Below are 26,726 nucleotides of genomic sequence, written 5' to 3'. Positions count from 1 at the left end.
TTGTCGTACTGTATGGGAATGAACTGAAGACAGTGCCTGGACGATTGAGAAAACACAACATCAAGCTTTGGAAAATGGCTGATGGTAATACAGAGTGTACACTGTGTTTAGTAAATGGGATAAAACATGTCTGACAACACAGGTGTGTAAGAAAAAAGAGCAGCCTTCTGACGAAACCCACAGCAGACACAAGCTTTGGTGTTTTGCTGTATATTCATGGAGTCTGACAACAGAAAAGCATCAGTGGGGGACATAAACGTTTGGTGTGAGCTCCTTACTATACACTGATGTTCAACAGTAGCATTCATACAGGCAGATGTAGCTTCAATAGACCAGCATGCACTGCAGCCACAGCCTGCAGCTTTTCAGATGTGTTACTGATGAAAAGTGTGTATGAAAAGCAAAGTCTCCTTCAGTGGCTTTTTTTTTTTTTTTTTTTTTCCTTTGAAGAATTAAGCAGAACACATGACAGCGTTTTGTGTCTCTCGCTTGAGAGACACAACTGGTGTTTCTTTTCTTTTCTTTCCCTACGTTGATGAAGAGAGTAGCTTTATTGTCAGGAGGCATTCTGGTTAACACCATGTGCCATCTGAAATGTGTTGATAGTAGATCCCATCCATTGTTTGAGGTTTGGCACTGATACCAACATTTCTTTGAGGAATTTAATCATGTTTTACTACAAAGTTTATTTCTAAGAGAATAAAAGTTCTCAAATATTATCCAAACACAGGTGGCTGGATGAGAAATTCGCCTTTAAAATAGTCTAAAATTAAAAAGAATATGTAAAGATTATAGAACTGACCAAGCATTCAGTGACTTTTGAGACCTTGTTCCATCACAGAATACCTTCCAGAATGCATCGAACCAACACGAGCTAATTCTGTTTCACAGTGAAAGTCAGACCACTCCGAATAGAAACAAAAGGCTTTGTAAAGTTGCATTTAATGGCTGGGATCAGGTCATGGATACACGAGGCACGAGTAGCAATCATATGGGCCTCAATTGGATGGACAGTACACTTCATTGCTTTATTATTTATTAATGATATGTGTACCGTGGTGGCAGGAAGACTGATTGCAAGTGTTTGTATTTTGAGGCGAAAACAGAAGTGCTTTCTGTATGAACTGTATGTTAATGGAATGGAGATTTTACATACATAATTAATTAGCGGTGAATTTTCCAGCTGTGTCTAATGCCACGTGTGAATTACAAAGGCAATATTATGTCCCAACAAAGCCTCCCTGTGCTGCGTGTGGATGATGCTGTTAGAAAATCTGCATTGCAAAGAAGTTATTATGTTTTATGGTCTCCATGAATTTCAATGTGGACTTATGCGGTTTCTGATTTTGGTTGACGCGCACAGATTTCCACAGAGCACAGTGGAAGAGTGGCTGTTTATATGTAGAACTCCGAGCGACTGAGCGTTCATCTCATCTCGCATATTAACTGTGTCAGACTCCCTGCCGAGAGGTTCTGTTATGACCGCTTTCCACTGCAGTGTGCAGTCTCCTGAACTCTGCTGCCTGTCTGCCCTCTGTGGTACTCCGCTCACTGTTTGACTGTGCAGCATCATTTCTCTGCAGTGCTGATGCAGCTACGAGATGCTGACAGCGGAAATGAATGCTCGACCCGCCGGTGGCGTCACGCTGGCACGCCAGACCTCCTGGGCCTTGATCTTCTCATCTTTATCATTTCACAGATTCCCCTGTGAAAAATGTCATGTATTAGAAATGAAGAATGCAAATCACTTGTAATGAGATAGGTTTTCATTTTAAAGTGGCAAACCTGTGTGGATTTGCTTCGAGTGGCCTCCACTGCAAGTGAAAGTTCAATCTAATGAATCTAAAGCAGAATTACCTAATTACCACTGAGGACCCTCAGGGTTTTCCCTGCCTGTCTAACTCAAAGGCCAGCCGCCTTTGTATCATTGGCCACCACCAACAAAAACACAAAGGCTTTTCTTTCCATCAAAACTATTGTGCCTTTATCAGCAACTGCAGTGATGCGCTTATACCAAGTGCATGCAAGTTACCCATGACACTCCAGTGTGGAGGAACGGGGGAATGATACATTTACAGCTTCTACGAGATCAAGAGAAGCAGTGAAATTCTGACATGCTCGACTTTTCGTCGGGGCGTTGTGTGGCGTCCCAGACCCTGTATGAAAGGTCGCTTAGAATGTCAAACTACATGGGTATAGACGCCAGATTGTCGTTCACGATCAGCCACGATGCTGGTAATTCGTTGGCTGTGACAAAACCTTCTTTAAATTGTGTCATCTAATCACAGCATTATGTCCTTAACATGTAAACGTGTAGTAAAACAGTTTCTTTAGACCTGCCAATTAGTGTTGGCTGATATGACTTGTGCAGCATGATGATATCAATTTGTAAACCATCAGAGATTTTTTACCATACTCTTAATACTGTGGTATCCGTCCCCTTAAAGGCAGTGCTTCCCAAGTGGTTGTCAGCATATGACCATTTAAATGAAGTCACGTGTACTTGCTAGAAGTTCAACCAAAAAGTGAGGTTCTCAGTTTGTTTCATTGAGAATGACAACGTAGGATTATCATAAAGAAGCAAAGAGTCTTAAAAGAAAACATACTTTGATTTGTGGAACATGTTGTGTTGTTGAAAAGGGACCGTGTGAGGATATATATAAGCACTACAATGTAAAATGACACAGTGGTGGAAGATTTTCTCTGCATCAGCCTCTTCCTGCCAGTCATTCAGGAGTTTCCCCAACTTTGTGTGAGATCAGTTGTTAATTCTGTCCTCCTACGAACACACAGAAGCTCTGGAGTGTTTCTGAAGCATTCTCTGTTGATCTGAAAAAACGCCCTGAATTTAGCTTTCACCTGGTAAGTCCCTCTCTCGTGTAGCATAGATGCAGAAAGCCAGTGCAGATGGAGTACAGGGGGCCTAATGTGCTGTGAGGATAATTGTCCGTTTTAATCCACTCCTCAGCAGTGTCTGTCAGTCAGCTTCTCAGTGAGGGCTCGCAGCCCACTGGCAGTCCTGACCTGTCAATCAAATCACATCCGTCAGGGCTCATGGGAATGGGGATGAAGCATTTTTGGATTTAATTAGTGCTCTTGCATGTCATATCTTTACCATGAACTTCATGATGATGTTTCAGAAAAACACAGGCAGCTGAATATATTATCATTACTCAACAACCCCACAGTCTGCAAGGTTGCTCTAAATCCATGTAAAGGCTGTAGCCTGCAGCTGTAAGCTTTGCAAATGCAGCTATTATTGAAATGGCAAAGTGCCCTACTTACCCTTTAGAGACTAGCCCTGAAATGAACCAGAAGTGGGTGGCTGACGGCGAGTTTTATGTTAAACTGCGCAAGACGTGAAGCGTCTGAGCGACGCAGAGGGAGAACAGTCGCCCACCACTAGAGACTTGAGCTCATTTCCCAGCAATGGCACCTCTCGCTTGGCCCGAGCCCCCAAAGACTATGAGTGTCTGTGTTCACAGGTAGGAAGCCAGGGAGGGAGCGTGCCCCTGCTGCTCAGATAGCGACTTCTGCAGACATGTTCAGCGAAGCTTCCTGCTTGTTTCCTGGCCTCCTGCGCCGTCACGAAGTAACTTGAAGGAAGCAAGGACAGTTCAAATTAAGTGGAGAAATCACTTTCTGGCCATGATTGTTATTACTCCATGTGAGTTTTGAGCTTTAAAGGAGCACTCTGAAATACTTTGAAATCTCTTGTGTTGGAAGTAACAATTATTTTTACTTAATAATGATTGTTCATACAAAAGGTTTATTATTTAGTCTACAAATTGCAATGGGGGGAGGGGGGCGGGTTACAACGACAAGAGCTCTGAGACACATACAGTGTCTGGAATTGGCTGTGACTCTGCTGCATGCAAATAGGAGAAAATGAAATAAAAAAATCTGCACAAAGGCTGATTTTTGTGCCTGAACTCTGGCTGTACAGTTCAGTACATGCAGTGCCACTGTCCTTCAGTAGCAGCTCAACACATTGAGAGCCGTGTCTTCTCCATGGATCGTGCCGTGTCTGGCCGGTTCAGTTGCCCACTCGTCTATCCCAGTAGCCGAGCAGCAGCAGCAGAATGACTGAGCCCGTTGTGCCTCGGCCGGTCATGTGACAGCTTTGTGTGGCTCAATGACTTTCCCCCGCAGCCTCAGTGCCATTATGTTTTATTGGAGGGGGCTGCTGATGAAAAGAGAGAGTCAGCTCTCCCTCCGGGGCCAGGGGCTCCACAAGCTCACAGCAAAGCTTGCTGGGAGCCCGTCGCCATGACTGCGTCAGGCGGCGGAGAGAGAGAGAGTGGAGAGGAGGAAGGAGGCCACAGAGTGGACACAGACATGTGGAGCAGCCAAATGGCAATTTTCTGCTGGTAAAGAAGACTTTAATCACATGTTTCACTCACACTCTGAGGTCGGCTCGAGTATTCTGGGACATCCTCACAGTTCTTGCGCACAGATCCCCAAAATAGACACACTGTAACCTGCGACTGAAAAAGAAGTTTTCTTTCTGGCTCAACATTTGAATACTACTGGTACTTTCCTCACATCCTGCTACAGCAGGGGTGGGGAACTTTTTTTCCTGTCAAGGGCCATTTCAGTTTTTGCTCAGTGGGGCCCCCAGAAGTTGGGGGTGGTGGGTTTTTCTGTATTTATGAATTGCCTCGCAGGCTGTATATGGCTCGGAGGCCAGAGCTCCCCACCTCTGCGCTATAGTAGCATTTGTTTTTAAAGGTGCTTTCTGTCCTGCTGAATTAATTTCTCAAGATGAGTGCAGGTGTATGATGTCATTCATAAATACCACAGACTTAACTGGAAAGGAAGAGTGTCAGAGCAAGTCTCCTCTCATCCTGTTGTCCTCATTATCTCGGCTGTTTTTCTCTTTCTCATTTCCTCCCTGCATCGTCTTCTACTTTGTCTCTTTTTGTCCTGCGTTATCTGCTGAGAGACAGAGAGGCCAAAGCAGTCCCCCACCCCACTATCTCCATCCACATCTCCACCAGTCAGCTGTTAGGCTGGGAGATTTTAAATTAGAAAGTAGTGCTTTTAAAAATAGTAGTGTTTTTGTGTGTATGTGTGTGTGCGTGTGGAGTCAAGCAGGTGGCTGCTGCACCGTGACACTGGTTGATGGTATCTGCAGTGACAGTCTAATGACCATTCAACTCGAGCATAATCGTCTGCGCTGGCAAATAGCAAGCTGCACACAAACTGCTTCCCACCATGCCCTGCTTCACGTATATTGATCTTGCACAGAAAACATCAACGCACGTTGGTCAATGAACCGCTCACTCTGTCGAGACCTATTCAACCAATAACAGGAAATTGTCATGTAATGGACCCCCCCATACACAAACCACCAGCAGCAGCAACAGCAGCAGCAGCAGCAGCAGCTTTCCATGTGGGCGTCTGCTGTTGCTGAACAAACTGTTGCATCACAGCACCCGAGCCTGCGTGCACTTGCAGTGTCATTACTGTTACGCCCCAGCAATCAACAAAGCCACGGAGACAGATTAAATTAGATTAGCGGGACTGAGCTTTAAAGTCAAATCAGCAGCTAATGGGTTCTAACATATCTGGCAGCGGTGACAGTGTGTCTTTTGTAAATAAAGGGCAGTTAGGAGGCGCGCCATGCAGTTAACCCTGACCGTCCTGCCACACAATGACTTCATTGTGCAGTTCAGCTGCCAGTCAAAGAGCTGGCAGCCGCTGTAAAGTTTGTCCACGCCTGGTGGAGAGTTATCCTGTAAATAAAAGTTTCTGTGTAGCGTGTCAGAAATGTTCTTTATGGTTGAGTTCAGCTCTTTTTATCCTTCCTCCCTCCACAGTGACGAAGCGTGTATTCTAATGAAGGAGTTACTATCATAATAATGAGCCTGAAAACTGACAGAAGGCAGCAAAAGTTCATCAGATGAGTCGATAATATAAGGCAATATGTCAATAAATCAAACTGTTGGAAGGCCATGCATGTCCATGGCAGGGATTGGTCCATGGTGGTGGTGTGTGCACGGACACACATCATCTCATTATCATATAAGAATGAGGGAAATTAAAAATGTGGTTTGGCGATAAGGAAGTGTTGTGTATATGAATAAATGCTTAAATGTGTGCCATAACCAAAAATTAGAAAAGATAAATAAAAGAGAAGAATTCATTCATTCATATTCTGAACAGATTGAAGCTTATGTTTAAAGACACGCATTTCTTTTTGCACTTTCTTTTATTCATTGGACTAACATCATTTATTGACCCATTCATTTATATTTTTGACAAGTCTAATAAACTTCTAAGGCCTATTAGTCAGTTTTTAGGGCTTATAAATGAGTAAATCAGCTGAAACTGTTGACGCGGTCCCATTTCGATTTCACAGCCACTCAGTGGCTTGGCTTTGCCAGCGTGGAAGCGCTGCAGTGTTTTTCTGCTCGTCTGTGAAGCACTCAGCCTCACTTTCAGAACAGTGATTCTGTACGTGAAATGGAAAGTTTATTTCCTAACCAGCTGGCATTGAGTAGTTGTTTTTTTCAAGCCTGCTTGTGATTCCCTACATTTAAAAGCATCCCCTCATTCACACCTGGAGAAGTGAATGAATGCATTTCGTAAATGCACCTGCCTGCTGGAGAGGCCGTGAAACGGGGCCATCACACAGGCTTTTGATGGAAGTGTTGCTTGCAGCAACCTGTTGTTTACTAGTTGAAATATTACAGTCACAATGGTGACATGTTTCTGTGTCACTCAGGTGAGGTTTATTTATTTATTTGAAGTGGATTGGGGTTATTTGTTCCAGCTGTGTTTATCAGCCTCTTCCTCTATATTTTATCACACTGTTTCATCACCATGATAATAGGTCAGAAAAGCTGTACAAATACAAGTTAAGGCTGACGGTCCCTTGGCACTGTGCCAGAGCATTCTGGGAAAAATTTGCAAGACCCATTTTCACAAATAAGTGTGAATGACGGCGGCTGGCACATGCACTTGATATTCATGTTTTATTGAATGAGAAAATGAATAATTGAGCATTTCTGTGTCCCTGCAGGGCCTCTGTTGTGGCAGCGCACAAAGCAATGTGGAGGAAATAAAAATCCTGATACGCTGAAAACCAGAGGTACGACTCTTCACACCACGCTGGACTCATACACCCTCTCACATTTGTAACCTCACGCAAACACACTTACGGATGAAGTCATGCGTGTTTAGTTGCACGTGCGACATATGAGAATGGCCTCATGCAGATACTGACAGCAGATGGATGGACTGCAAAACATGCTCATTCTGGAGGATCAGAACCAGCTGGCCACCAGTAGCTGAGATTGTTTGCCAGAGGCCAGCCTGCTGTCCCAAGTGCATACACATACCTGCGGTGCATTAGCGTGGACTGTGTGTTCTGCACTCGGCAGCATGTGTACAATTCCCTCATAAAAGGAAGCTGTTGCAAATGCCTCTTTGTGTACCTGCTATCACTGGAGCAGTGCGCTGTGGTTGTTTCAGATTGACCCACAGGGCATCTGATGCAATAGCTAAAAGCTAAAGTGTTGTATCCCTTTATATGTTTATACAGTATATGACCTGACCCAACTGTCTATTTCTGCTGCTGCCATCTTTAATCCGCAGTGCAGCGGTGAGGTCGGCCTATACATCGCCGTGGGGGTTAATGAGAGGTTAGCCAGTGCACGCTGCAGCTATTCCACTATGTGATCTCTCATGTACGCCAGCTGATCTGTGTGTTTTATTTCTTATCCCATGCAACACATTTCCGGGCTAAAATTGCAGCAGATGAGAGATGTTTCAGTTATTTCCTAATCTGAGCCTTGGCATGCCGGGTCGCTGCTAGGTTAGAGTGGAACACGATGGCACTGATGTCAGATTAGTTATTGACAGCTAGCAGCAGTGTGTGCTGGACTGTTCACAGGTCCGCAATGTACCCGAGTCCAAGAAGAGTTTGTAAACATTTAGTAATTTTCTAACATGAGCACTATGTGGCATCAAGAGAGGTGTAATAGGTCACATCAATGAATATGTGAAGGAAGCTGACAGATAGGCAGGAAATGAAATTCTTGAAAGCCTTTGATTCAGGGTCATGCCGTTACACCCCTAATCTTGACCAGCCTCTAACACTGCAAGACACAAACATCTCAAACATGACTTACAGCAGTTCTGCAAATGCTTTTAAGCAGGCTCACAGAATGGTTTGATATGGTTATGATATACGGTGATATGTATCATTTGCTGTGGCCTTCACTGTCATCAGGGTGAAGACACACAGTGTTGTTTTGTCCCCTCCTCTGTCCGCCATCTGTACATTGGAAAATAGAAAAGACACACTAAATGTGTTTCTGCCAAACAGCAGGCAGCCAGGCCTCATCGTATTTTTAGTTTCCCAACAATTTCTGTGATCTACAGCCCGAGTCAAGAACCTTCTGTTTTGTTCTGTCAGCCATTTCTCAGCTTCACTTTTGTTCTGTGACCTATTTTGAAGCCAAAGAGATGTCCATGTCCTGCTTTATCAGAGACCTTTCAGTCTGTAGCTTCCGCTCCATCAGTGGAGCTTCCAGCGACCCGAACCCTGCTGACAAAGGAGACACTTTCTCAAAACCCAGCGGAACAACTGACAAACAGCTAGAAATGGAGAGGAGGGATATTTGGTAGAATTCATCAATGGGTTAGTGGAAAGAAGCTGAACAAGGGATTCTTCCAGGAAGCCAGAGTCAGCTGAGTATCCGACATTCATGGCAAGCGTATTCATTATGCAGGCTCAGTCATCGCTGCACTAATAGCTCCTTTATTATGTGTGCTCCAGTTTCCTACAGTGCTTCTGCGTGTCTCGCTGTTTGGAGATGGAGCCGGCAGAGTGGGCTCAATGCAGAGCGGAATCACAGTTTTGCGTGTGACTCAGCTTTTTTTTTTTTTTTTTTTTCGGAAGAGCTGCTCTCCGTGTTGGGCGACTGTGACATGGTTGACATGCCACAGTACACGGCGGGCGTCAGAAGAAGCTCTGCAGAGCTAGCACATCAAGAGCAACCTCACTGTGGGAGCGTGGAGCAGATGTATGTATGTGTGTGTAAGTGTGAGAGTGCGTGTGTGCTTCAGCGCTCTTGCTGGGTGGGTGGCATTGTAGGCTGGTGAGAAACAGAAAAGTGACTCACCGATCGCGAGCGTGTTTTCATGCTTCCACTTCTCTCTGGCTCTCTGAGAGTTTCTGCATTGTGCAGACAGAAGAGCTAAACAGCACAGCGGTAATTATCCGCACATATCCTAGACACTGATATCCATTGCTTGAATCATTTGCAGCCATGAGACAAATACATGCTTGTGTTCGCCTTTTGCCTCCTCGCAGCTCCAAAGCTGACTATTCACCCTTGCCTCCTCCCAGCTTGTTACCTCCACCATAATGACTGTGCCAGTGTGGGCTGTGCAGCTATTCACTGAAATGTCAGCGTGCCCTTAGACTGTGGCTCCATTGTGGTTCCCAGTTTGCCTGATGGAAAGGAGATGCAGTCAGTGGGTAGAAGTGGTTCTGCTAATGAACCTAGTTAAGCTCCACTCCATTATATTGACACATCTGGTGGCATTTTTTTGTCTGCGTGCTCTTGCTCTACTTAATTAAGTGATCTGCTCAGCATCTGGGCGGCAAACTGAAGTGTACTCACTACAGCACACGGGACCTACTGCATTGTATGCTGGCTTTCTGTGCTTGTTACTGAGTCTTAAAGAAGCCTCCTCCACTTCAGCACACATCACCAGCTGTCACCTGCAGGTTCTGAGCACAGGACGTCCCCCCGGTCTTCCTTTGGCCATTTGATGGCTGTTAAGTATGCTGGTTTATAGAAGGAGCACTTCATCTTGACCATCAGATCCACTCATGTCAGAGCACCTCGCTCTCATCCTCACCATCACTACGCCGTCAAGGTGCTGTGTTGGAGAATCTGTGAATTAGCTGGAGCAGCAGCAGCGCTCAGCCCCGCTGAGAGACGTCAGCTCTGGGAAACATCAAAGTGTGCCGGATCCTCAGTCAGCAGCACACAGTGAGAAATCATTGTGTCCCTGCTCGCAGTGACAGCGCTGTATAGACGGATGTGTGGCAGGGTGTTTGTGAATGTAGATATTATGATCATTCATGATGTAGACACATGTTTAAACCCTAACATTTAGATGATTTATTGATGATGTAGATGTTGAATTGCAAAAAGTTCCATTCTGGTTCCAAATGGGAACATTTGCTGGTTTTTTAGACTTAACTGTGAATATAAACTGACTATCTTTGGGTTGGGGACAATTTTGAAGACATCTCCTTGGGCTCTTCTAAACCTCGCTGAATATTTTATGACATATTTTATATATTGTGACATATTTTATAGAGAGAACAGTGATATAATCAGCTTCATCAATCATGAAAATAAGTGCTGGTTTCAGCGCTGAGCAGCTGTGTTCTTCATGTGTATGTCATACAGGTTTCCTCTTTGATTTGCCGCCTGTCTGTTGTTTCAGCTCCAGAAGCTTTTTCCTTTATTTTCCAAAATACAATTGGATAAATTCCAGAGAACACAAAGTTATACAGTACACGTCAGTCACGAGTTTTGACAAAAGTCACGCTCTGTGCTCAAACTTTGTGGTGGCTACATTTTTTCTGGTCCACCGATGTGGACGGCCAGTGAGAAACTGGCGTGTTTGTTTCTCCTTTCACAGATTATAACCATGCCTGATTGTAGAACAATGTGCTAGAAATATCCCAAGGTAAAAATATACACCCAAACAGCAAAATGGGCCCAAATATGCAGGCTTGTTTGCCAATAGCTGCTTCTTCAGGTCCAGCTGGAACTGCGAGAATGATGTGTTTTTTGATATTCTAGGTCTGACTTTGAGTTCTTAGTGAAGCCCTGCTCTTACCCTGCTCACCCTTTAATGCGTCGTTTGACTGACACACTGAACATAGCGTTACAGAATCTAGATGAGGTGGAGAGGGGAAAAAGAGCAGATGGGATGATTGACCACTTTTAATCTACACCTCTACAGAAAGCTCCTTTGATATTCCGCCCTGTCCTCCATCTCACATCAGATAAAAGAGGTCAGGGTGGGCGTAGGAAGCCCAGAAGATGGAGAGGTTCAACCACAGCTTTTAATGATTTCTCAGTTAACCCCCCCCCCCCCCATAAGTCTACCGTTGGCTGGGTGGGTGCAGAAGGCAGAAGTTTGGCTCAGGCAGAACTGGACTATTTATGCAGCGTGTTGTCTGTTTACACTGATTCGTCTTGTTTGTTTGACTGGGGAAGTTACATGGTTTAAGGTTTATGAACTGTCTCTGTTGAGCGCCGACAGCTGGCTGCCCTGGCTGGCTGCTGGCTGCAGCTTGTTGTTCTGCTGCTGACAGGATGCAAGCGTGTGCGTGTGTGTGTGTGTGTGTGTGTGTGTGAATCTGTTTGGAGTATGTGGTTATGTGTGTGAGCGAGAGAGCCTACTGTGCAGATGGTATAGTCCCATAACCTCATCCTGTTTTACTGACTCGCCAACTTGCTAAAGAGCCCACCTTCAGCACATCTGCTGCAGCATGCTAATGACTTGCTTTGGTTCTGTTCAAAGATTTATGTCTCAGAAATTTCTCCTCTGCTTCTAACAAGTCAAGTTCCTGTACTTGTGAGGTCAAAGGTGTGAGCGAGTGTTATGTAGTCATATGTTGCTACACCGTCTTATCTTTCCTGTTCGTCTCTGCTGTGCGTGTCTGACATAGCAGAAACGCATCTTGATAAAAATGAGAGTCTATTTGAGTGCTCTGTCTATGTGCATGCAGATTGAACGTCTAGGTCACCATATGGTTGGGGAGAAGAGAATGAACACCGATTTTTATTGGCCTGTTAGAGAAAGCAGGGGTGGGGAATCAGATGGCCGGAACAACAGCAGCTGTAGATCCTCACTGATGAGCTTTAGACTTGCTGTCCAGCCCGCTGAGAGCTGTGACAGGTATATTGTCAGCAGAGCTGCCAGAGGCTGCGGGTGCACCAGGCCCTCGAATGGCTCACACTCAGCTGGGCTTATGGACATGGCCACACAAAGGCTAACAATTGGGTCTTTCACTCGGCTGCGGCAGGCCTGAAAATGTCCCACATAAAAACATTTCTGGTTTGCAAATTAGCCCGATCTTAACCCGCCCAGGCGAGATGACATCGATCCCACGAAGAGCACCTCTGGGGTAGAAACGCTGTGAATCCCATTGGAGGTCACTACACGGAGCGTCAGTTATCTAAATCACCTCATGGACTGCACTTGGACTCCTCAAAGCTCTCAGTGTTCCAGCTCAACTTTGTCATTATGTCTTATTTACCGCTTTTCTGACTGAAGGTTGTGAAGTGGTTCAGAGCTGTTAAACACTAAGAAGAAGCACTTTTGATGTTTCACTAACTTCCTCTGCTCGGGGCAGTCTGGCTTGTCAATAATGGGCCACAGTTTCCATCAGAACTCCACATGTTGGAGGTTTAGCTGTGATGTGATTTTAATTATAATGGGGGTGGGGTATAAGGGTGGGGTGAGGATGGCTGTTAGGTCTAGGCCATATGCCGGCCCCGGGTCCCCAGGGACTAAGCCAGCAGCTTAATGAGCAGCCCCACAGGAATTAGTGCTGCTTTAACCTCAGTGTTGTGACTGCTGAGAGAGGCCTGCTGCTCAGCTGATTTACAGCCGCTGATGGGTGGAAGAGGAGGAGTAGCTGAGGAGGCCGGGGCCTCATCCTGTCTGTAAGCTCACATGAAGAGCTCTCCCTGAACTGTTTCAGGATACGGAGCTCTAACACATCATTCAAAGTAACACAGTTGTTTCCTCTTTCACCCGAGAGGAATTATGAACACATTAAAAATGAGCTGTTATCTTCCATTATTAAGGCTGGGAAGTCTTTCGGTACTAGTGCCAAGACAATAACAGGTTTTCACTGCTGATAACAGAAATCTACATTTTTTTGATACCTTTTACAAATCTTAATGTTTTTCTGCAAACTCCTTTTTTAGAATTTGATAAGTTCACACACAAGCAGTTGAACAGGACCACAGCGTTATTCAAATTCTGATTTCAATCAGGAACCATCTGACAGAAGAATTAAGACACATGATTACATATCTGACTGTATATGTGATGGCAGCTTTCGACTGGACAGAATTGATACTTTCAATATGGACACATTTCAGTCAGTACAGAGAAAGTGTTGAGGTTTGGTCGTGTTTATTTGCATTTGCTTTTTTATCTTAGAAAATAAAATTAAAAAGCAAGATTTTGCCGTTTTGGTCAAGGACTATTCGGCCCTTACCTGCCCTCTTGTGGATATAGTTTTCAATCATCCACTACTCAAAGTACATGTGCAAAATTGTAAGTTATGCAACTCACACTGCAGCTGTTTTTCTACGTGAACAACTCCAGGTGCCACGTTGTACCATGGACGCCATCACACCACAGTCAGTTGCATACAGAGGACATTGAAGATAGTATAGTTGCTGCAGTGACCGGTTTTCTAATCTACCTTGGATTTAGAAATCTCTTCATGTTAAGCTTTGTACTAAAGAGAAACCTGGCTGCGGCAGTTACGAAAGTTCAGAAAATGTTTAAAAGGTGGAGTAAACACAGGAAGCAGGATGTGGGATGGAGTCTGTCATGCTGAGTGTGTGAAGCACACAGAGTCGAACATCAGTGTGACACTAATCTTTCATACACGCAGCGTCACATTTCACATAAGTCCTGATGTTTTCATTCCTTTATCGTGTCAATTTGAAATGTCCAATTTCAGACTGACTCCTGTCTGTGAGAGCTCTCACTATCCGGTCTGACAGGTTCCCATCATGCCGTTACTGCTGCATCGGCATCATAGCCCTCTTCAAACATTATCTGCTGACTGATCTTAATGGATCCCACCCGCTGTGTTGTGCTGTAGCCTCGATACAAACCAACAATAGACAACGGGGGGCAAATTGCATCAGGCCTGCCTCTCACATATGATACTACTGTGGTGACCGAAAGTCTACCTTGTTCATAATACAGCACAAGAGGTGCAAAATGAGGACCTGCAGTTTCAGCGTCTGTGGTTTGGAAGGACAAATGCATCAGACAGGATGCATTGAATTTGAAGAGAAGCTTTGAGGAATCAGCAGACGAAAGCCAGTTCCACACCAACACAGCGATGGTACAGTGTCTACTGAGGTTGGTTATGATGCCACACATCTGTGGACAGACGACCAAGCGCTGCTGTAGCAAGACTGACAGGCTGTTTGTTTCCATGTGGCTTCACATGATTGAACCTTGATTGATGGTCAGTCAATCACACAGGAAGCCCCCTGGCCCTTCAGTCAGCCCAGCCTCAGACCCAAAGGACAGGTTCTTTGCCGCTGCGTGACCAGTTTCTCAGCTGTCAGTCATTTCTCCTGATGGATTCACACCACACTTCTAACAGGATCCTGGTGTTGTCTGTCAGTCAGACTGTATTAGTTGGCCCATCTATCTGTACACTGAACTACTAACTTTGAAATGTATTAGTATTCATATAATGGATTTTAGTGGAAAAAAAATATAGCATAGAATGATCATATTATGTGATGCTATGTCACCTGACGTCAATAAACAATAATGTAGAATAGAATATTATCATCCAGGGCCACATTTTAGTTCAATTCAGTGATAAAAGCATTAAAAATAGCTTTTGTAAAACTGGTGTTTGTGCTGCTCACTTTGCATCTCTTGTGTATGGCTGTGTTTTCCTGTGCACGTGCGCGTGTGTGCCCATGCATGTAAACCCCGTGAAGACAAAGAATGATGAGCCTCGAAGATTATCCCCAGCGGAGCACAATCCTCTTTGGAGGTGCTGAGCGGTGGGGGCGTTCCCGAGCCTGGGCGCTGTCTAGACGCTGCCGCTCTGTGTGCAGGAACGTGCTGTACTGAGCCAGGCAGCTGCACACGCTGGGCGCAAGGAGTCACAGCTGATTCACAGTCTCCTCAGAGGCACAGCACATTTTCACATCCGAAGTCACAGACACACACACACGCGCGCGCTCACAGAAACAGAGAGGCGTACTTTTTCTTTCTGGAGACGGATTCGAAGCCGTGCTGTCAAAGGTGGAGTGATGTTGTCTCCAAAACTTGTCCCCTCGTCCCCAGTTCACCCTCCATCATTCTGAGGCTCTTTAATCGTCATGGCTACTGCGTCATTTCCAGACTATGCCAACAGAGCCAGGACCCGTCAGTGTGCTCAGGAATGTGGTAACCTAGCAACGGCATTGGAGAGACAGATCACTGTGGTGGGTCGGTGATGGGCAACCATGCCTCGTCTGCGTTGAGGTAAATCCTGCTTCTGACAACCTCATGTGATGTCACCCTCCAAGCTTTTGTTTTGCAACCGCAGGGGTGGAGGAAGCTACAGCAGCTAGGAGAACTGAGGAGTATGGCGTCATGAGCGTGTCCACTGTGTCCATTGCCAGAAAGGGAGACAGAGTTCTGTAAAAATACAAATCCAAAATGAAAAAATGAGTATGAGTATGCAGAGCCTGATGTGTGTTACTCCTTTGTGCCAAAAACTGTTGTCTAAAACCTAATAAACATGAGCCACAGCGTTGCACCGCATGACATGCTCCTTTATTACCGTGAACACACACATTATTTTGACTGAATCCCACATACTACTGCTGGAAGTAGTCACTAGAGCACCATATGCGGTTAATCCACTGTTGAAAGTAGTCCCTAACAAAAAACAAACACTGTTTATTCCTGTTTGCGTAACGTGCTAAGACTGCAGCATGGCCTTAAGTCAGTGCCTGAGCAGTGACTTACTTAAATCTGAAATATATACCCAGGTGTTGCTTTTTCATTGGATTTACTATTTTTTTTGCATCAATGTGATAAAACTGTTTCAGTTTAACGGGAACATATTTCACTACATTAACCTTCATCTGCATCTGGCTATTTTATCTATGAACATATATGTACTATATATACTTGATTGACAACTTTGTCCTATAAACACTAAGAATTGCATGGTTATTACACTAAAAACAGCACCTGAGCCTGCAGAAATAAAGAAATATGAGTGCAATTTAACGATTATATTTTTGCTCCCTGTAAAATAGACGTCAGAAAAGTAAGGTTGAAGATACAGCCTCGGTGGAAAGAAGGCGCGAAGCTTCTCTGGCACATCTGCGAGGTAGAGGAAGTTACTACAGCACGGAGCATCAAACTCATTTATCCTGCGTGTATACGCCATGAAGAATGCATGTGGCTGCTGCGTAATAAAACGTGCATCTGCTGTGATTCGACATGCATAATAGATCATTACGTGGACGTCAGCACAGCTCTACATTAGCTTTGTGTTCTTCCTCTGCTGGTGGAGGCTGTGCAGAGAGGGTGGAGCAGGCAGGATCACACGAGTCAAACTTGAGCACATGCCGCAGCCTTTGACTCCAGGTCAGCCCGGTGATGAAGATGAAGTGCAGAGAGTGAGAGCGGGGCACAGAGGCCTCCTTGGCCTATATATAGAACGAGTCTTCAGAAAAACAGCCTCTCTCCGAATGGAAGAACTTTGTGGGTTTTTTAAGCATTTTGGGGTTAAGCCACATTATTACACAGCTCTCCTAAAACATTATTCTCAGTAATGTGAATGGAAACTTAACACCTTTCAAGGTGTATTTCAGGGTTTTAATCACATCCTGTAGGCAGTCACAGTGATGATGCAGAGATAGCTTCTGCCAGGGAGGTTCAGCAGAGTGTTGCACTGTCGCAGGAAGGTGCATCACCCGCAAGCTGCAATATACAGTTGGTGCAGCTTTTATTGTTTGTCAGTTGCGACCTTTAGTCTGTTTTTGTTTCATAGTGGTTTTTCCTTTTGCCATTTTGCCCCCATAGCATCATAGTTGTGAACCTGTTGCTGATAAACCACTACCCAGTATAAAGCAACCCGCTGCTTCTGTTCAGTATCAGTGAATGCATGTGGTTGGACACGCTCATCACTGTCTGTGCAGGCTCTTTTTTTAATAATATGCAAATTGAATACAGTGTGTGACCCTGACACCACTGTCCTTTGTCTCGTTGCCCTGAATGACAAGAACCTGGGGAACCTGCAGCAGTGCGTTCTAACAATGTTTTCTGCCCTCCTGTTTCCTCTGGTGATACTCAGTGATCTGAGGATGCCTTGACAGTAGGGCTGTCCTGCATATTTCACTCATCATAATACGTCGAACGGGACACTTGCTGTTGCTCTTCAGTCCGGTGTTTTCTCCTCCTCTAGCATGTAGCAAAGGACACTGTAATTTCTGGATTCACATGAGAATTGATGACTCCCATAGTGTGCGCTATGGGTCATAATGGAGCAACAGTGTTTCTAACTAACATCACTGATTTCAGCTACACACCGTTTTGTTTCAGGTCGGGTTGTGTTCAGATCACAGTGCACTGGTTTTTGATTTAGATGATCCAAACGGCAATGACTGTTATTGCTTTGACTTATGAATCAAAAGATATTTTAGCCACAGTTACCTACGTGTGATTAGTCTTACTGTGCTGAGAAGCTGTTGCCGTGACGTTCTTCTGGAGGGTTTAACACCACATACCTGGGTGTAGGTTAAGTCACTGTTGTGTCATCTTCATGAGAAAGAGACAATACTAATATGATGTCTGGTTTGTACTCAGATGGAAAGTGAGTCACTGGTGCATATGGCACCTTTACTGGTCATCATGTTTGTTACAGAACATTGTTTCCTTTACGGTGTCATTGTACTAAATTTAGTGCTGTGGTCTGACCTTGTCAACCTGATTATGTGGATATAGACTTTGTACGACGTGATGTGAACTGATACAGCATTTAGTTGTGCATTTTTGATCTGTGAAATCTTTAAAACTGACTCATCAGACTAGAGGTCGAGCACTGATGGGATGCTTTACAAGCTAACGTTATCAGCAGACCGTGGCTCCGACAGCCTCCACCTGTCACAGGGGGAAGTTCATCATTTAGTTTGGTTAAAGTATGGTGTTATTAATGCTTTAGACTGAAGGGAACTGCTTCTCCTGTGAAAGTGTCTGTTTTGCTAGTGTAATGCTGGTTACTCTTAGTGTTAACTACCTCTAACCTCTACTCACAGATGTAGAGAGAGAGAGAGAGAGAGAGACGGGCTCTTCTTACCATTAAGAGCAAATGTGAAGGACAAAATGTGAAACATTCTATTCCCCCCAGTGTGACAAGTGTCTGGTGAAGACAAATAATCACCTAAAAATGTCAAAGCTATCTGTCTAAGGGTGCTTATAGAGTGACTGTGAAGGTGCCTCCTCCATTCTGTGCACATGTGCTACTTTGTTTCTGAGCCAGAGCCCAGCAGCGCAGCCGTTCTGCTGTACGCCACGCTGATCGCTGCCGGACGACATCCAGCCGCTCAGCTGGTGACGAGACTGACGTGTGCACACAGTAAAGGCATAAGTATAATATATTACTTAACCAATGTATTAAAAGAGGCAGATGCATGTTATTATCTAGCTGGCAGAGGGAACTTCATCACATTGACTGTAAACGATTAACTCACACGTGCAACTAAATTTGAAAGTACACTTGAAGCTGAATTTCCAGCGTGAGGTTTCCTGCCTTGTGTCATGGAAGAAAAGCACTTGTGTGAAAGATAATTGATGGCTCCCTCTGAGGACCAGATGAATATTTCGATGAGGAGAGCGGAGGCAGCATCTTGTGTTGGTGTTGATTCATCCAGAGCCCAGGGGAAGCAAAGAGTGTGGGGGCTGCCAGTTCAAGCCCTGGACACAGTTGCATTATTAACAGAAGGTCAGCTGTCAGCACTCGTCTGCAGGCCTCACATCAAGCAGCTCACTCAATTTTGCGCCTCTGGCTGACATGTTTGTAACCTTGTCGGCCATTTAATGAAAGTTCACGAGCCTTCTCTTCTAGCTTCCACATTTCTTTTCTTGGTCCAAGCCAGACCACAAGGAGCGCATATTACACAGAGCATCTGGAACAACTTTGATTGCCTCGCCATAAAAAATATATAGAAGCTATATTGAGAGAGAGCTGGCACATATTCACCTGAAGAACTCAGCTGTTGCAAAATCACATTAATGTTGTCAGTCAGCCAAACACAAATATGGAAACTGTTGACTGTTGTCTGGTAAACGCTCATCACAAGCTGCTGTCTGTACTATTGGCCAAGTTGAATTGTTAGAGAAAGAAATGCCACAGTGTGTGGTTATGTGGTTAGATATGATTCTAAGTCATTTTAATGAGAGCGTGCAGAGCTCAGAGCTGAGCAGCAGCTTGTCCTGTCACACTGTACAGCTACAACACATATTATTTAATGTGAGCTAATTTAACATTAGCTTAGCAGCCAGACTGAGAGCTGTGAGTAGAATCATTCGATATTATATCTTTAGCTTCAGTTGATATGTGTGACTTATTATCAAAATCCATATTGTATGTTGAGAACAAAGCCATCACTAAATAAGACTGTTTCATTTAGTTGAATGTGTTTAATTGTCAAACCATTTTTGGTATCGGAAAAATTTAAATATAAGCTAATTAGTTGCCACATTAGTTAGAATATGTCTAGACCCCTTAGGAGGGTGCTGATAGGCCCGTTTGATTCAGACGGTCTGAGCTCAAACACGAAACAGATGATAAATCAGTTTATTTTCTGTTGATCAGCTTCACTTCAGGGTCAGTAGCTTTCATCCCTACAGCTTTACTGAGGCGGAGGAGGGTGATTGGCTGACTGCTGGGCTTACTGCCGCTGAGAGCAGAGTCGTGGTAGCCTGGACTCATAGAGGCTAACGAATCAGCAGTTATAGTGCTGAGTCGCTGTCTGTCTTCTCTGTCCCCACCTTGCTGGATCATAAGGTGTCATCCTCTTTCAGCTCCTACTACTGTTGCCGCTGTAGTTGCTGCTGCTGACATTGAGCCGCCCTGACACAATGGTGTCACCGCCGGGCCCCGCCCAGCTTGATTTTGACAGAGGAGCGGCGACGACGGAGGCTAGCTCCTTTCTGCACAGTACGGAGAGAGCGGAGAGAGAAGACAGGGTCACAGGAGCAGAAATGGATGAGGCCTGTGTTGTTGTGATCCGGGCTCAGCCAGCAGGAAGAGATGTAGACAAGCATGTGGCCTCTCTGCTTCCCCCGGCGGAACCACAGACGAGCCGGGCGCAGGAGGAAGGGTTGTTCCAGTTTTGACAGCTCGCAGCTCATAATCCCGACCGGAGAGGAGACGCTGCTGACTGAAATGAACCATAAACAGCCGCGTAGGAAAAAAAAAAAAAAAAAAAAAAGCAGCAGATACAGTAATGCCCAATTTTGACTGTCTCCCATCTTCCTTTTGTTTTCTGGCTCTGCAGGCTGAGGTAGCGCACATAGGTCTGCACACTGGGAGGTGACCTGCGCTGTCTGAGGAGCTCACACTGAGAGGGATAAAAGCAGGACAGAGTTTGTGATTTTTAATGAAGGGGTTTTGAGCATCCTCGGGCAGACCTCCAGTGGGGACACACGGGCTGTAAAAAAAACTGAGCTGTGAAAACAAGATAATCTAGTCCAGATTCTTCGCTTTTCGCAGAGCGCACCTCACCCAGCCTCTTTGAAGTAAGCTGAAAACTGCCAGTGCAGGATGCTTACTTAAGGCCAAAATGGAGAGCTCAACTCTTTAACGTCGACCTTGGGGAGGCCGGAAGCAGCTGCTCATGTCTAGTGAAGGCCGCTAGTTAAAGTTAAAAAGAATAAATCTTCTTGAATTGGGAGAAATGTGTTTTTGTTTTCCCTTTTTACTATTTCCACTTATTAACATTTCCTCCTTTCCTGACATTGTCCCAAGGTTGTAAATCATTTCCTACAGAGTTGTAACAGAGTTGTTTTCAGGCCAACTAAAAATAGGCATGCCCAAGTTTTCCTTTTCAATCCCACCCAGCTGATTCCTAGTTGGTGTCTCTGGTCAGCTGTTTGTGTATTTCCCTTTTGCTCACCACAGCAAATCCTCCTTCCCTGGAAAAGGGAGGCCACTTTGTCTCGCTGCGGTTCGGCTGGCCTGGAGGCAGCAGGAATGTTAAGGGGAGGCAGGGATCACAGCTGCTGCAGCGGTGGTGTTGTGTAGGCAGTGTTTCCTCTGTGATGTGCCATGTGACCTCAGTGACCCCCACGGCATGAAGCCAGGCCAGCCCGAACAAGGGCTGCCCTCAGAGGATCTGAGCCACATCGATCCAACAGAATGTCCCTTTATTTCAAATGTGTGCGAGTTGTTTGTGTTTTAAAGTGCAGTGTGTGTTAACGTGTGTTTAGTCATACATGATTAGGATCAGTTTTACACAGTCTAAGATGCGTAATATGTCTTAGACATATATAATAATTTTTGAATGTGGTTTTGATGACATTTTTTGCCTTACAACACGCAGAAAAGGAACTATTCATGGCTGGAAAGTTTGAGGTTGGGCTCTGAAGTGTGCTCATTCTGGGTAACACACGATTTTACTGGTCCATAGCTTCCAAATAACTTTTCAGAAACTGTAATTTGGTACTAATTAGAGGAAATTATAGTGTTTTGTTGGCATACTTAGAAATAATAAATTCTAATTAATTAACCCTTTGTCATTATGTCCCCTTTAGTTACTGTTGTATCCGTCAAGCTTTCTAATTTAGCACTGCATGTAGCCTGTGCAGTTTACAGTGATGACAGTGTCGGATTTACTGCTCAAAATTGGTGGAACGTTGAGTCCTTGATTTCAGACAAAAGCAGTCTTTAGATTTTTCATGATTTTACCAGCTGAAAGAACAGATTGCTGGACAGTCTTATCTGTCTGTGAAAACTTGGGCTAAACTTCCCCAAAGCCAACAGTGGGACAGCACTGCTAGCATTAGCGTTACCCTAAATTCTGACACAATGCAATGGAGAACGGATGTGTTCCTGTGGGGCAGTTGATGCTTGTGTGGGTCCGTCCCTCCATCTGTCTGTGTTTGTTGTGTGAGTGGTTAACCTTGACTGGCACAGGCCTCCTCCCTCTGCAGGATGCAGCATGACGCGGGCAGGACGGCATGCTGGGAGTGCAGAGATGAAGCTTTGCCCTGGCAGACAAGGGGGCGCAGCATATGACACCCAGAGCCCATCATTAGCCCGCTCCCTTTGTCGTGTGTCTGGGTGCTCGCTCCTCCCCCGTCCATCTTCCTGTCTATCCATTTCATCACCTGCCGCCTTCCCTTCCGCCCCCAGTCGACCCTCTCCTTCAATTCAATTCTGTCTCTTTATGTCATTGCGATTCCTCGACATAAACTTACAAATTTACTTGTATTTAAATGAACTGATTTCATAAGAATTGTGCTATTATAAATGCTGGCATGACTACGGTGGGCTATATTCACGCATGCCCCCTAACATTGTACATAGTGATATGTGCTGGGGCAATGTTAACAGCTCAAGGACTGTAACTCAGCACTAAATTAATCACACTTACAGACGCCACTGCACTGAGTCATACTAAGTTAAGATAGATAAGAGAAATGTGTGGCAGCCAGCAGTTCGAGTTTTCAGAGCAGCATGAGACAATGAACAGACTTACAGAGACCAAATCCCATGTGCTACAAAACTGAAGTAGTAGCTTCAGTAGCTGTAATCTTTAAAACACCTATATGTTGCAACGCAAACTGCGCTGACAAAGAAACACAGCAGTCCAAATGGTAAAGTTATGACTACGTGTGTTATGTGAAAGCTGTGACAAAGCCACAGAAAACTCTGGTATCTGCTGTCTCCCTCAGCTCTATGTAGCACTTTAGCATGTTTCAGCTCACTGTTTTGTTATTACTTTGCTGTTTCGGTTCACTCTCACTGCCTTGATCCAGCAGGCAGCTGCTAATAGCAAAAAAAAATAAAAGCTCTGATAAACCAGCTGTATGCATTAAAGAGCAGACAGACACAGAGACTAGCTGGTGAACATAGTGGAGCAACAAGCAGCTAAAAAAGCCAGTAAGTTCCCTCAGGAGGTGATGGAGACCAAAAATGGGGCTAAGAGCAGAGTGAATATTGGTTTTATGTTTGTCAGGTGGCAAAGGCTCCAAATTGATATTAATGTTGCTGTGTGTGTGTGTGCTGGATGTGTAAATACATGTTTGCAGTCCCTAAGTACTTGTCTTCCAAGTGGACAAGAGGAGGTATTAACTAACCAGGATATGCTGGACATACACAGCATACACTGTATATGACTGATAAACACTGCTAACTGTCATTCAACCTTATGAGACCATCATTGTGGTAGTCGTATTCGTTGGCTGTTGTGTTGTTGTGTATATATTATATACAGTTTGTTACAGGGTAGGTCTGTTTTTTCCGGTATGTGTGACCCTGTTATCAATATATGATATGCAGTGGAAAGCGTGGCTGCGCTCTCCTTTGCAGTTGCTGGAGTCATAACAGCGTGCACTGCCTTCATTTTCTCATTTTCAAGCATCGACAAGAGGCTAGCTGTTTACATATGAGTTGCATATGTAACGTTTTGATCCTGAAGTAGACGAGGATGCCAGGTCAGAACACACATATTGTGTTTTATATATTCCACATCCTGATTCCATTGTAGTGGGTAGCATCCTAGCTGCTTTGTAGGATGTGTGATGCTCTAAGTAATGCTCTTCATCTTAGCACTCTTGCCTGTTGATGAAAAGGCAGGTTACTGGGTGCAGTTGTTGATGCTTTTCTACTTCTTTCTCACCATCAAGACAATTATCTGAGCATCTATTGCACTCGCCAAGTGTGAAGTGAGTCTGTGTCCATGGCACAGTTTAAAATGGTAAAGAATTGCAGTCTGAATGTGTCCTTGTCAAGGATATATGCTCCCACATGTGTGTCCTACTCTGTGTGAAACAAATTAGCAGACCACCTCTCCACCCCCCACCCCCCCCATTCTGTTTCCCCTCTCATGGAGCCGGAGGTGTTTTCATTTGGACAGACACCATCTCAAAGGGGTTGACTTCAGCCCTTTCATGACCATAGGGATGGAAAAAACCTTTCCTGAGGGGTTAATATGACAGTGTGCCCTCCACCCCCTGCTTCTAATGAACCCCCCCACCCCCACCCCCACCTCCCTATCAAATATAAATGCAGCATCTCCCTCAATGGTTGCCCTCAGACGCCATGACATACCTTCAGCTCTGCACAAACGCCCCATGAATTATTCACCCAGAGTGGCGCGTGGGCGTGGGTGTGCCTCTTGCAAAACCCCCCAACGCCCTTCTGCAGCCCCCTGTCTTTTCTTAGACATGAGCACAGGTGAACATCACCTTATTTCACATTGACTTAACCAATTTTTATCCCATTGACTCTTTTTATCATGCTCTTTACGTGTTCACATGCTTTAGGTCTTTGGCTCCAATTAAAGAACCTAATGAATTTGTCTATCCAGTGCTATATGAATAGCCTTTTGTGTTAACTAATTATAGATCTCACTCCACTACTGGTCATGTTCTGCGCTGTAATTGGATTTTCCCAGAGGGTTTATTGATTTTATGTTGAAAGTGGCTGAAACATGGGACGAGGTACCTGGTCTGATATGAATCATGAGAGCATACTTAAAGCTGTTTGCAAGCTGAACAAAGGAGAATAATTCATGTTTTCTTATATGTAAATGTTTGGATTTTAGAGACCCTCTGCCACAGTTAATTTCAGCGAAACTATGCTATGAAACGCCTCAGATTTGGTTGAGGTTTAGTCCCTGCTAGAGCTCTTTTCCTGCAGCCCTCTGGGATGAGGAGCGAGAAACTGGGGGAGTAAACAGCAAAAAAGCCCCTACGGCAAGCAGGTGGTGGCTTTTTCTGCGAAGGAGGAATAATTAATCAGAGGAGAGGGCTGCGTGAAAAGGAGGGAAGGAAGGGGGAAATAAAGAGATGAAAGAGGCTTCAGTTCAAAGGCAGCAGCCAGTGATGAGCTTGGCCCTCGCTGGCCTTGTGACAGGGCTTACAGCCGTCACGGCTGTCTTTGGACTGAAGGAGATTGCATTTAACGTGAATCCAGTAATCTGATTGCTGAAACGATTGTTCTAATTGATTAGAGTTGGTAAGAAAAACACAGTAATTGAATTACAAAAAATGGTATTGGTTGGACTGCTGTGGGGGGAGAAGACAGGATTTCTTTAAACTTTCTTAGTCTGATAGAAAAAACACACATTCAACTTTCACATACACTGAACGAAAAACAATTATGGAAAACATATATTACACAATGTATGAAACAAAAATACATGTTTTTTCTGCTACTCTGTACAGTTCATATACTGGAGTCAGAAATTCAGTGCGGTGTGTTGTGTTAATACAATGAATGGAAAGAAAATCTAGTGATCAGGATCATCTATGTGATTAAAAGTAGCCACCCTTTGCAAATTCCTCGGAAGGCGTCTTTAAAAGCAGCATGTCGTCCATTCGGAAAAAAAAAAAAACTCCCCAATAGTGTCCCCATGCTCCCATTTGTGTCCCACCTACAAAGCTGATTGGTCAATTGTTTCTCTAAATGGAGGAATCCGCTATCTATGAGCCTATTTGAATCTTGAAAAAACAGATGTTCAGAGGTTGAGAATTAATAGAATCCATTGAATTTTAACAAAATGAGTTCATAAGTGAAGATATTATAATGACTGTGTGATAGGACAATGTGTCATTTCCTCAACTAGGTAATGTTAAGAGGTAATGTCAAAGTTTTGACAGTAACCTTCCCATTCAGAGACTCTCTGGGGTTTGAGGCTGCCTCTGTCAGCAGAGAACATTACAGAGGTAGACTAGAATAACAATACTCCAACTGGGCCTGTGGTAGCAGCAGATACAGTCATTAGTGACTGCTTGATGTGTAATGTTACTCTGGATGACAGGAGTGCCTCCACACTGCTTTGCATATTGCAGTGGAGAGAGATACTTTGCGTGCGTGTGTGTATGTGTGTGTCATCACTTATGATCTGCCCCAAATCAGAATCAAAAATCCATCAAAACCAGCGCCATCCAGCTCCATATGACCAGCTGTAATGCTAAGCCATAGCTCGCCCTGAAAATAGACCTGATCCATCGTCACCCCCTCCTCCAAAGATTATCATTTAACAGCTGCACAGAAACAGCTTTCCATCCGGCTCAGAAGGATCAATACATTTGTTTCCCTTCCAAAAACCGATTCGGTCTGCCTCAGCCAGTCACGGGTTACGTAAAGAGTCAGAATGCAGAGCGGTTTGTGGTCTCCGTCAGTGCTGCCTTGTGCTGTGAGCATATATGATTAGAGATGCTCTGCAGTCTTGCGCTGAGCGTAGCATTGCTGCTGTTGTTGCCTGGCCCCCTGCCTGCCCCGCGTCCTGTCACACAGGATTACAGCACCCGTTGACAGAGTCGTTGTGGCGTGTGCTGCTGCACTGCTGCTTCACGAGCGAGCCGGCCATTTTTCTCTGCCAGCTCGGTTTGATGCCAGGTCATTGACATGGATCAAACTGAGACGATTACAAGGAGCACGGAGGTGATCAGGATGGGAAGTCAGCACCAGCCAAATGCTTCTAAAATATGAAAGCGGTTGCTGGATTTCAAACACAAAATAATGATTTACTGATGATTGATCTGTCTGTTCACATTGTAAAAAGTCATTTCCCACCCTGGAGGTGATATTGCACTCATCCCGATCCCCTTTGCATCTGCGTAGTGCAGCTGTCAGCACAGAGATTGTGTCTTTATCCAGGAGGCACCTTATATGTGATATGTGTTACTTAAAGCATTGCTTCCCCAGGCAGTCACTGCACTGCTGCTGA

At 44.8% G+C, this 26,726-nt stretch overlaps 1 protein-coding gene across 3 annotated transcripts in view; it reads left to right on the top strand.

The window, feature by feature from the left end:
- The window catches only part of fynb (FYN proto-oncogene, Src family tyrosine kinase b), a 69,789-nt gene that overhangs the window by 7,736 nt on the left and 35,327 nt on the right, over positions 1–26,726 (top strand). For all 3 annotated transcript variants that reach the window (XM_076755734.1, XM_076755733.1, XM_076755735.1), the window contains exon 2: positions 7,028–7,096. The gene's annotated coding sequence lies outside the window, so the exon portion shown is untranslated. The remainder of the gene's footprint in view (positions 1–7,027; positions 7,097–26,726) is intronic.

This window comes from Chaetodon auriga, chromosome 18 (genome assembly GCF_051107435.1).
Source record: "Chaetodon auriga isolate fChaAug3 chromosome 18, fChaAug3.hap1, whole genome shotgun sequence".
NCBI lineage: Eukaryota > Metazoa > Chordata > Actinopteri > Chaetodontiformes > Chaetodontidae > Chaetodon > Chaetodon auriga.
The sequence above is the reverse complement of the archived record's forward strand: the minus strand, read 5'-3'. Positions and strand labels throughout refer to the sequence as shown.